At 47.0% G+C, this 9,927-nt stretch overlaps 1 protein-coding gene across 6 annotated transcripts in view; it reads left to right on the top strand.

The window, feature by feature from the left end:
• Nucleotides 1-9,927, top strand: part of LOC124013748 (rap guanine nucleotide exchange factor 6-like) — a 429,435-nt gene that overhangs the window by 348,369 nt on the left and 71,139 nt on the right. The gene's annotated exons all lie outside the window — the stretch shown is intronic.

Here is a 9,927-nt window from a genome sequence, read left to right as displayed (position 1 = left end):
CCTGTGCTGGGTGATGCCCTGTGCTGGGTGATGCGCTGTGCTGGGTGATGCGCTGTGCTGGGTGATGCGCTGTGCTGGGTGATGCCCTGTGCTGGGTGATGCCCTGTGCTGGGTGATGCCCTGTGCTGGGTGATGCCCTGTGCTGGGTGATGCGCTGTGCTGGGTGATGCGCTGTGCTGGGGGATGCCCTGTGCTGGGGGATGCCCTGTGCTGGGGGATGCCCTGTGCTGGGGGATGCCCTGTGCTGGGTGATGCCCTGTGCTGGGTGATGCCCTGTGCTGGGTGATGCCCTGTGCTGGGTGATGCCCTGTGCTGGGTGATGCCCTGTGCTGGGTGATGCCCTGTGCTGGGTGATGCCCTGTGCTGGGTGATGCCCTGTGCTGGGTGATGCCCTGTGCTGGGTGATGCCCTGTGCTGGGTGATGCCCTGTGCTGGGTGATGCCCTGTGCTGGGTGATGCGCTGTGCTGGGTGATGCCCTGTGCTGTGCTGGGTGATGCGCTGTGCTGGGTGATGCCCTGTGCTGGGGGATGCCCTGTGCTGGGGGATGCCCTGTGCTGGGTGATGCCCTGTGCTGGGTGATGCCCTGTGCTGGGTGATGCCCTGTGCTGGGTGATGCCCTGTGCTGGGTGATGCCCTGTGCTGGGTGATGCCCTGTGCTGGGTGATGCCCTGTGCTGGGTGATGCGCTGTGCTGGGTGATGCCCTGTGCTGGGTGATGCGCTGTGCTGGGTGATGCGCTGTGCTGGGTGATGCGCTGTGCTGGGTGATGCGCTGTGCTGGGTGATGCCCTGTGCTGGGTGATGCCCTGTGCTGGGTGATGCCCTGTGCTGGGTGATGCGCTGTGCTGGGGGATGCCCTGTGCTGGGGGATGCCCTGTGCTGGGGATGCGCTGTGCTGGGGGATGCCTGTGCTGGGTGATGCGCTGTGCTGGGTGATGCCCTGTGCTGGGTGATGCCCTGTGCTGGGTGATGCCCTGTGCTGGGTGATGCCCTGTGCTGGGTGATGCCCTGTGCTGGGTGATGCCCTGTGCTGGGTGTGAACCCTTTTAAATCACTGTTTGTATCATTTGTTCTTGCATGCTTTGCTGTAAATTCAAATGCATAATTTGGACTATAGCTTATATGTATTACTTGAACATTCATATTTCACAATGGATTCTGCAATATTTGTACCGAGTGACAGGTTTGTGTGGTAGAACACAATGTATGAACGAGTAGTTTTCCCTGGTATGAATGATGAAATAACTGAATTCACAGCATGAAGGGGGAATGGGTGTGTATGGCTCGGTCACGGTGCTGGTTGGGCTGTGCTGGACAGGTGGGGTTTCCCCTTACTTGACTGTCAGATTGACTGTTTTGTCCACCTGAGCTGTGGGACAGATGGCTGGCTCTCTCCTGTGGTAGGCCCCCAAACAGGCACTGAGGAGTCCTGCCTGTGAAATCAATGTGTTGCCATGGGACCAGACATCTTGGTGTTCAGAGCTTCCAAGATGTTAGTCTGAATTATGGGATGTGAGGTGTCTTGATTAGTAGGGATGTAATGATTCACCGATACACATCGTCCCCGCGTTTTCAATAATTTACTGAAATTTGTTGGTCACACCAGCGAGGAAGAGGTGACGTGACACACCAGCGAGGAAGAGGTGACGCGACACACCAGCGAGGAAGAGGTGACGCGACACACCAGCGAGGAAGAGGTGACGCGACACACCAGCGAGGAAGAGGTGACGCGACACACCAGCGAGGAAGAGGTGACGCGACACACCAGCGAGGAAGAGGTGACGCGACACACCAGCCAGCGAGGAAGAGGTGAGGCGACACACCAGCCAGCGAGGAAGAGGTGAGGCGACACACCAGCCAGCGAGGAAGAGGTGAGGCGACACACCAGCCAGCGAGGAAGAGGTGAGGCGACACACCAGCCAGCGAGGAAGAGGTGAGGCGACACACCAGCCACACCAGCCAGAGGAAGAGGTGAGGCGACACACCAGCCAGCGAGGAAGAGGTGAGGCGACACACCAGCCAGCGAGGAAGAGGTGAGGCGACACACCAGCCAGCGAGGAAGAGGTGAGGCGACACACCAGCCAGCGAGGAAGAGGTGAGGCGACACACCAGCCAGCGAGGAAGAGGTGAGGCGACACACCAGCCAGCGAGGAAGAGGTGAGGCGACACACCAGCCAGCGAGGAAGAGGTGAGGCGACACACCAGCCAGCGAGGAAGAGGTGAGGCGACACACCAGCCAGCGAGGAAGAGGTGAGGCGACACACCAGCCAGCGAGGAAGAGGTGAGGCGACACACCAGCCAGCGAGGAAGAGGTGACGTGAGCGGAGACAACTGGCCCTAACTGGTTCTTCTCCAGCAGATGTTCATTTAAAGAATGTTGCTCACCAAGCAAGAAGTTTTGTTGAATTTGGTTAATAAAAAATGTAGGGGCTTATTTGATTGAAAGTAAGTTGTGTAGTGCTTAGGTTGTTACGTGTGTACTGATAATTAAGACATCCAGGGAACTTTGATCAAAAACACTAAGTTGTGCCTGTTACTCACACATGTATCTGCCCTCACATGGTCCCACTTGATCTTTGCCTCCTCCCGACTGCCATCTAGACTGAGTACCAGTCTCTTTGGGTAACATTCCACTCCTTGTCATTGCCAAAGAGTGTCTTGGGCACCTGGCAATGGAGTGGAATAGCTGAAGAGACTGGTACCTAGGTTAACTGCCTTCCGTTCTTTAAGACATTTATTTTCACTGTTAGAGCGGCAACTTGAGGACCTGGTCGTTATAATGGATCATCTGTGGTCACACATGATAACTGACATTTAGTTTTTTTTCACAAGCAATATTTAAATTGTAATTGTGCCAAGGGGGGTGGGGGGCACTGCATCATTCGTGGAGGACAACATGTTTACTGTTGCCTTGTTTCTAAATATAAATATTAATAATAGTACTTACTAGCTCAAAACATTTTCAATCTGCAAAAATGACAAGTTAACCAGTGGGTGATTTTCAGGGGACAAAATGCATAAATTGATAGTGGGGTGGTAGATGGAAGGATGATCGAGCAGCAGTAAGGGCTCTTCGATACTGCACGGTACTGTCCAAGCTAGTCGGAAGACTTCCATTTTGGTGTGGAGCCATTTCCGTTCCGATTTTCTGGAGGCTTGCTTCAGAGCTCGGGTATTTTCTGTATACCAGGGAGCTAGTTTCTTATGAGAAATGTTTTTATTTTTTAGGGGTGCAACTGCATCTAGGGTATTTCGCAAGGTTAATTTGAGTTCTTCAGTTAGGTGGTTAACTGATTTTTGTCCTCTGGCATCCTTGGGTAGGCAGAGGGAGTCTGGAAGGGCATCAAGGAATCTTTGTGTTGTCTGTGAATTTAAAGCACGGCTTTTGATGCTCCTTGGTTGGGGTCTGAGCAGATTATTTGTTGCAATTGCAAACGTAATAAAATGGTGGTCCGATAGTCCAGGATTATGAGGAAAAACATTAAGATCCACAACATTTATTCCATGGGACAAAACTAGGTCCAGAGTATGACTGTGATAGTGAGTAGGTCCAGAGACATGTTGGACAAAACCTATTGAGGCGATGATGGCTCCGAAAGCCTTTTGGAGTGGGTCTGTGGACTTTTCCACGTGAATATTAAAGTCACCAAAAATTAGAATATTATCTGCTATGACTACAAGGTCCGATAGGAATTCAGGGAACTCAGTGAGGAACGCTGTATATGGCCCAGAAGGCCTGTAAACAGTAGCTATGAAAAGTGATTGAGTAGGCTTCATAGATTTCATGACTAGAAGCTCAATAGACGAAAACGTCTTTTCTTTTTTTGTAAATTTAAATTTGCTATCGTAAGTCCCAGCAACACCTCCGCTTTTGTGGGATGCACGGGAAATATGGTCACTAGTGTAACCAGGACGTGAGGCCTCATTTAACACAGTAAAATCATCAGGCTTAAGCCATGTTTCAGTCAAGCCAATCACATCAAGATTATGATCAGTGATTAGTTCATTGACTATAATTGCCTTTGAAGTGAAGGAACTAACAATAAGTAGCCCTATTTTGATATGTGAGGTATCACAATCTCTTTCAATAATGGCAGGAATGGAGGAGGTCTTTATCCTTGTGAGATTGCTAAGGCGAACTCCGCAATGTTTAGTGTTGCCCAACCCAGGTTGAGGCACAGACACTGTCTCAATGGGGATAGCTGAGCTGACTACACTGACTGTGCTAGTGGCAGACCCCACTAAGCTGGCAGGCTGGCTAACAGCCTGCTGCCTGTCCTGCACCCTATTTCATTGTGGAGCTAGAGGAGTTAGAGCCCTGTCTATGTTGGTAGATAAGATGAGAGCACCGCTCCATCTAGGATGGAGTCTGTCACTCCTCAGCAGGCCAGGCTTGGTCCTGTTTGTGGGTAAGTCCCAGAAAGAGGGCCAATTATCTACAAATTCTATCTTTTGGGAGGGGCAGAAAACAGTTTTCAACCAGCGATTGAGTTGTGAGACTGCTGTAGAGCTCATCACTCCCCCTAACTGGGAGGGGGCCAGAGACAATTACTCGATGCCGACACTAGCTGATTTACATGCTGAAGCTTTGTTGCGCTTGGTGACTTCTGACTGTTTCATCCTAACATCGTTGGTGCCGACGTGGATAACAATTCCTCTATACTCTATACACTCGCCAGTTTTAGTTTTAGCCAGCACCATCTTCAGATTAGCCTTAACGTCGGTAGCCCTGCCCCCTGGTAAACAGTGTATGATCGCTGGATGATTCATTTTAAGTCTTAGACTGCGGGTAATGGAGTCGCCAATGACTAGGGTTTTCAATTTGTCAGAGCTAATGGTGGGAAGCTTTGGTGTCTCAGACCCCATAACGGGAGGAGTAGAGACAAGAAGGCTCGGTCTCATACTCCGACTCCGCTGCTTAATGGGGAAAACCGGTTGAAAGTTTCTGTCGACTGAATGCATGAGCGTCACCGGTTGAGCATTCCTACAGCATTTCCTAGAAACAGCATTTCCCTCCAGAAACCATGAGCGTCACCGGTTGAGCATTCCTACAGCATTTCCCTCCAGAAACCATGAGCGTCACCGGTTGAGCATTCCTACAGCATTTCCCTCCAGAAACCATGAGCGTCACCGGTTGAGCATTCCTACAGCATTTCCCTCCAGAAACCATGAGAAAGTTGTCCGGCTGCGGGGACCGTGCGAGGGGATTTATACTAACGTTACTATCTGTACTTACTGGTGGCACAGATGCTGTTTCATCATTTCCTACACTGAAATTACCCTTGCCTAACGATTGCGTCTGAAGCTGGGCTTGCAACACAGCTACCCTCACCATAAGGCGATCATTCTCCTGTATATTAGGAGTACAGCGACTGCAATTCGAAGGCACCATGTTAATGTTACTACTTAGCTTCGGCTGGTGGAGGTCCTGACGAACCACGTCCAGATAAAGCGTCCGGAGTGAAAAAGTTGAATGAAAAAAAAGTTGAGTGAGGGGAAAAACAAAAAATATAAACGGTAATTAAAAAGTTTTAAAAAATGTAAAGTTGTCAGGTAGCAAAGTAAGGTTGACCATAAAAAACCAAGGCAGCCAGTCCACTGTTCCTAGGCCGTCATTGTAAATACGAATTTGTTCTTAACTGACTTGCCTAGTTAAATAAAGATACAAATAAAAATTGCCCTACTCTGACACTTCTATGATTGGAGACAAAACCTCTTCATCCATAGTTGAGCGATATGTAGTCCTGTTTGAAGAAGCAGGACTACACAGAAGCGGCCTGTTTGAAGACGGGTCTAGTGACAATTGTTTGCTGCCCGTCGGTGATGAGATGAGCAGACCTCTGAAATGTTAGTGAGGTTTCCCTGGAAGCCCATCAGCTCAAGTACCAGACTGACTGAAGCTACAGTATGGTCGGAAATAGCGTTGTCATCATAACTGGTGTTGTGCCGAGCTAATCCTATTAATTTGTGTCTACTTTTTGAAGAGAGCATGTCTGACGCTCACTTGTTGGCCGTCCAGACTATTGACTCCCATCTCTTTGAAGAGAGCATCTCTGACGCTCACTTGTTGGCCGTCCAGACTATTGACTCCCATCTCTTTGAAGAGAGCATCTCTGACGCTCACTTGTTGGCCGTCCAGACTATTGACTCCCATCTCTTTGAAGAGAGCATCTCTGACGCTCACTTGTTGGCCGTCCAGACTATTGACTCCCATCTCTTTGAAGAGAGCATCTCTGACGCTCACTTGTTGGCCGTCCAGACTATTGACTCCCATCTCTTTGAAGAGAGCATCTCTGACGCTCACTTGTTGGCCGTCCAGACTATTGACTCCCATCTCTTTGACGAGAGCATCTCTGACGCTCACTTGTTGGCCGTCCAGACTATTGACTCCCATCTCTTTGAAGAGAGCATCTCTGACGCTCACTTGTTGGCCGTCCAGACTATTGACTCCCATCTCTTTGAAGAGAGCATCTCTGACGCTCACTTGTTGGCCGTCCAGACTATTGACTCCCATCTCTTTGAAGAGAGCATCTCTGACGCTCACTTGTTGGCCGTCCAGACTATTGACTCCCATCTCTTTGAAGAGAGCATCTCTGACGCTCACTTGTTGGCCGTCCAGACTATTGACTCCCATCTCTTTGATGTACAATGATATGGCTTGGATTGTTTATGTTCTGCCTTTTTGGTTTTCATCTTAATTAGAGATTCACTGCCAGTATTAATCTACTGAAGTCCTTCTCATCAGTTATGTTTGTGGACAGAGCTGGACTTCAGGACTATTGACTGCTGAACAACTCATGAGTTGGTGTTGAATATTGATGTTGAGAACCATGCCTTAAATTCTTGCGTCGAGCCAACCCGGATCCGGGATCATGACTACAGCCTCAAGCCCATTACCATAATGCAATGTTAACTATTCATGAAAATCGCAAATGAAATTAAATCAATATGCTAGCTCTCAAGCTTAGCCTTTTGTGAACAACACTGTCATCTCAGATTTTCAAAAATATGCTTCTCAACCATAGCAAACTAGCATTTAGGATTTAGCGTTAGCATTTAGCATTAGCATTTAGCGTTAGCATTAGCAGACAACATTTTCGCAAAAACATTCAATAAATCATTTACCTTTGAAGAACTTCGGATGTTTTCAATGAGGAGACTCAGTTAGATAGCAAATGTTCAGTTTTCCTGAAAGATTAGTTGTGCAGGAGAAATCAATCTCCTCTCTGTCTCAATCACATGGATGAATGCGAGCAGCTTGGAGATTACGCAACAATTTCAACAAAGGACACCGGGCGGACCCCTGGTAAATGTAGTCTCTTATGGCCAATCTTCCAATGATATGCCTACAAATACGTCACAATGCTGCAGACAACTTGGAGAAACGATAGAAAGGGCAGGGTAATTCGTGGTGCTTTCACAGCCATATAAGGAGACAATGAAAAACAGAGCCTCAAAAATCCTGCTCATTTCCTGTTTGAAGTTTCATCTTGGTTTCTCCTTTTGCATCAGTTCTGGGGCACTCACAGATAATATATTTGCAGTTTTGGAAACGTCAGAGTGTTTTCTTTCCAAAGCTGCCAATTATATGCATAGTCTAGCATCTTTTCATGGACAAAATATTGCGCTTAAAACGGGCACGTTTTTTTTATCAAATAATGACATAGCGCCCCCATAGGTTGAAGAGGTTAATGAATATTCAAACACTTTGGAATAAGATTAACAAGGGGGCGTCTCTGATTCACTCTGGAACGGAAGCTTGGCAACAGATGACAGAATTCTAAATATGGGCCACTACTCTCCCTGTCTGGAACCCTATGAACCTCCCTGGAGCCGGTCTCCTCCCTTTGTGTCACTGTGAATTCCTGGTTCTGACTGCCTCTGACTTTAGTTGTTTTGATGGGTCTGAGAGAGACCAGAGTCACTGGTAGTACACTATATAGGGAATAAGGTGTCATTTGGGATGTACATTTGTCTAAGTGAACTTCCAGGCAGGGTTCTTAATGGAACCCAGAGCACAGAGTTTTTAGAATCAAATCAAATCAAATTTTATTTGTCACATACACATGGTTAGCAGATGTTAATGCGAGTGTAGCGAAATGCTTGTGTAAAAAAAACAAAAAACTGCATAGTTTCCTAGGAACGCGAAGCGAGGCGGCCATCTCAGTCGGCGCCGGATTACAACATTCTCCCCTGTTGACTGCTCTGGTCTGGGATCAGGACAGGTGTCAAGGGTTTGCTAACTTTAAGGCTTGTTTCCTTCTGTTCTGCCGTGTTGATTTTTATTAGCTCGCTGGCCACTGTCTTTCCTTCCCTCAGGGGAGAGTGCTTCCCTGCTCAAGTGCAGAGCGCATAGTCTTGCTACATCAGCAATCAATGGGGTTGGAGAACTTTGGCATAATCAGTGTGGATTGATTACCTTTTAATAGTAATGTAGGCAGAGGGGAGAAAAAGCTGCAGTGAAATGGATCCAGGGACAGGGCAGTCAGGCAGGGGAAGGTTGTGCTGTCGACAGGCTCTGCTGGTGGGGTAACTGTCTCTCGGCCCAGCCTCTAGTTCTCACTAGATATGGAGCTTCTCATCCAAGCATCTTTTATCATCAGGATGATTTAAAGCATTTGATCATATCCAAAGTATTATTTGAATGTGTACCAGGTAGGAAAAGATGAGGGGGGGAAATATTGGCAATCAATTCATATCTTTGTTGCTGTGATGCATTGGTCTTGGAAGATTGTTAAATACTAGTTTGGTATAACAGTAATGGGGCTCTAATTCATAATTTTAGATAACATTGTAGTTCATTGTGAAACTGCAATGGGTAAAATATAGGCCTAATTCACACATTTGATTATGTTCACATTTTTTTCTTGTCATTTGGTAGTACAGGATGTGCACACAAGGGGCGCTATTTCTAAAATCTCACTCACAAATAACTCAACTGGGATCTTGGTCCAGGAGGGGATTGAATGTCTCTGCTGTAACCAAGAAGCTTGATCCTGACATCTAGCCACTTAGCTAGCAAGTTAGCAAACCAAATGCGTAGCTGGAGCCCTTAGCTGGATATAATTTATCTGACACGTCTTAGATTTCTTACAGTTATGCTTAACTTATAGTTATAAGAACGAAACGGTATTGAAATCATACCATCGGTGTATTTCGAAATACCCCGGTGTATCGCCCAAACCTACTACCTTTCTACTGACCTACCTCCCTCCTTCCCCTCCCTACCTACAGTGCCTTCCGAAAGAATTCACACCCCTTGACTTATTCCACATTTTGTTAAAGTGGAATAAGAAAACGAAACATTTTAGAATAAGGCTGTAATGTAACATAATGTAGAAAGAGGGAAAGGGTCTGAATACTAAATGCACTGTAAGTCGAAACTGTAGGTCACTCGGGAACATCCACTGTCTTCTTGGTAAGCAACTCTAGTGTAGATGTGGCCTTGTGTTTTAGGTTATTGTCCTGCTGCAAAGGGAATTAATCTCCCAGTGTCTGGTGGAAAGTAGGGTTGAAAGGCGGGAACACTGTTACCAAGATTTACTGCCCAAAACCACTCCCTTTTCCCAGGATAAATAACTGCGAGGATCCGGTAAATTATAATAAATTATTCATATGAACAGCATGACTTGAAATGGAACTTAAATATTATGCAATTTCTAAATCTATCTTCTCTATGCTTTCTGCTTGATCAATCATCAACGCTCAGGGTTGAGCGCAGTTCACAATGCATGTAGACCTATCATCTACCTCAGGGTAACATTTTTTTCTTATGACATGTATGTGCTGTATTTGCTGCAGCATAGCCTATGCTACAGTAATATGAGTACCAAATGTCGGATTTATGTCTTCATCTGACTTTTGGGGGTCACTTTTTTAAATTAAAATAAATAAAACGTTTTTTTTGTTTTAATTCAGATGCAGAGTT

This window comes from Oncorhynchus gorbuscha, linkage group LG02 (genome assembly GCF_021184085.1).
Source record: "Oncorhynchus gorbuscha isolate QuinsamMale2020 ecotype Even-year linkage group LG02, OgorEven_v1.0, whole genome shotgun sequence".
Taxonomy (NCBI): Eukaryota; Metazoa; Chordata; class Actinopteri; order Salmoniformes; family Salmonidae; genus Oncorhynchus; species Oncorhynchus gorbuscha.
This window is presented reverse-complemented; position numbering and strand designations above follow the sequence as displayed.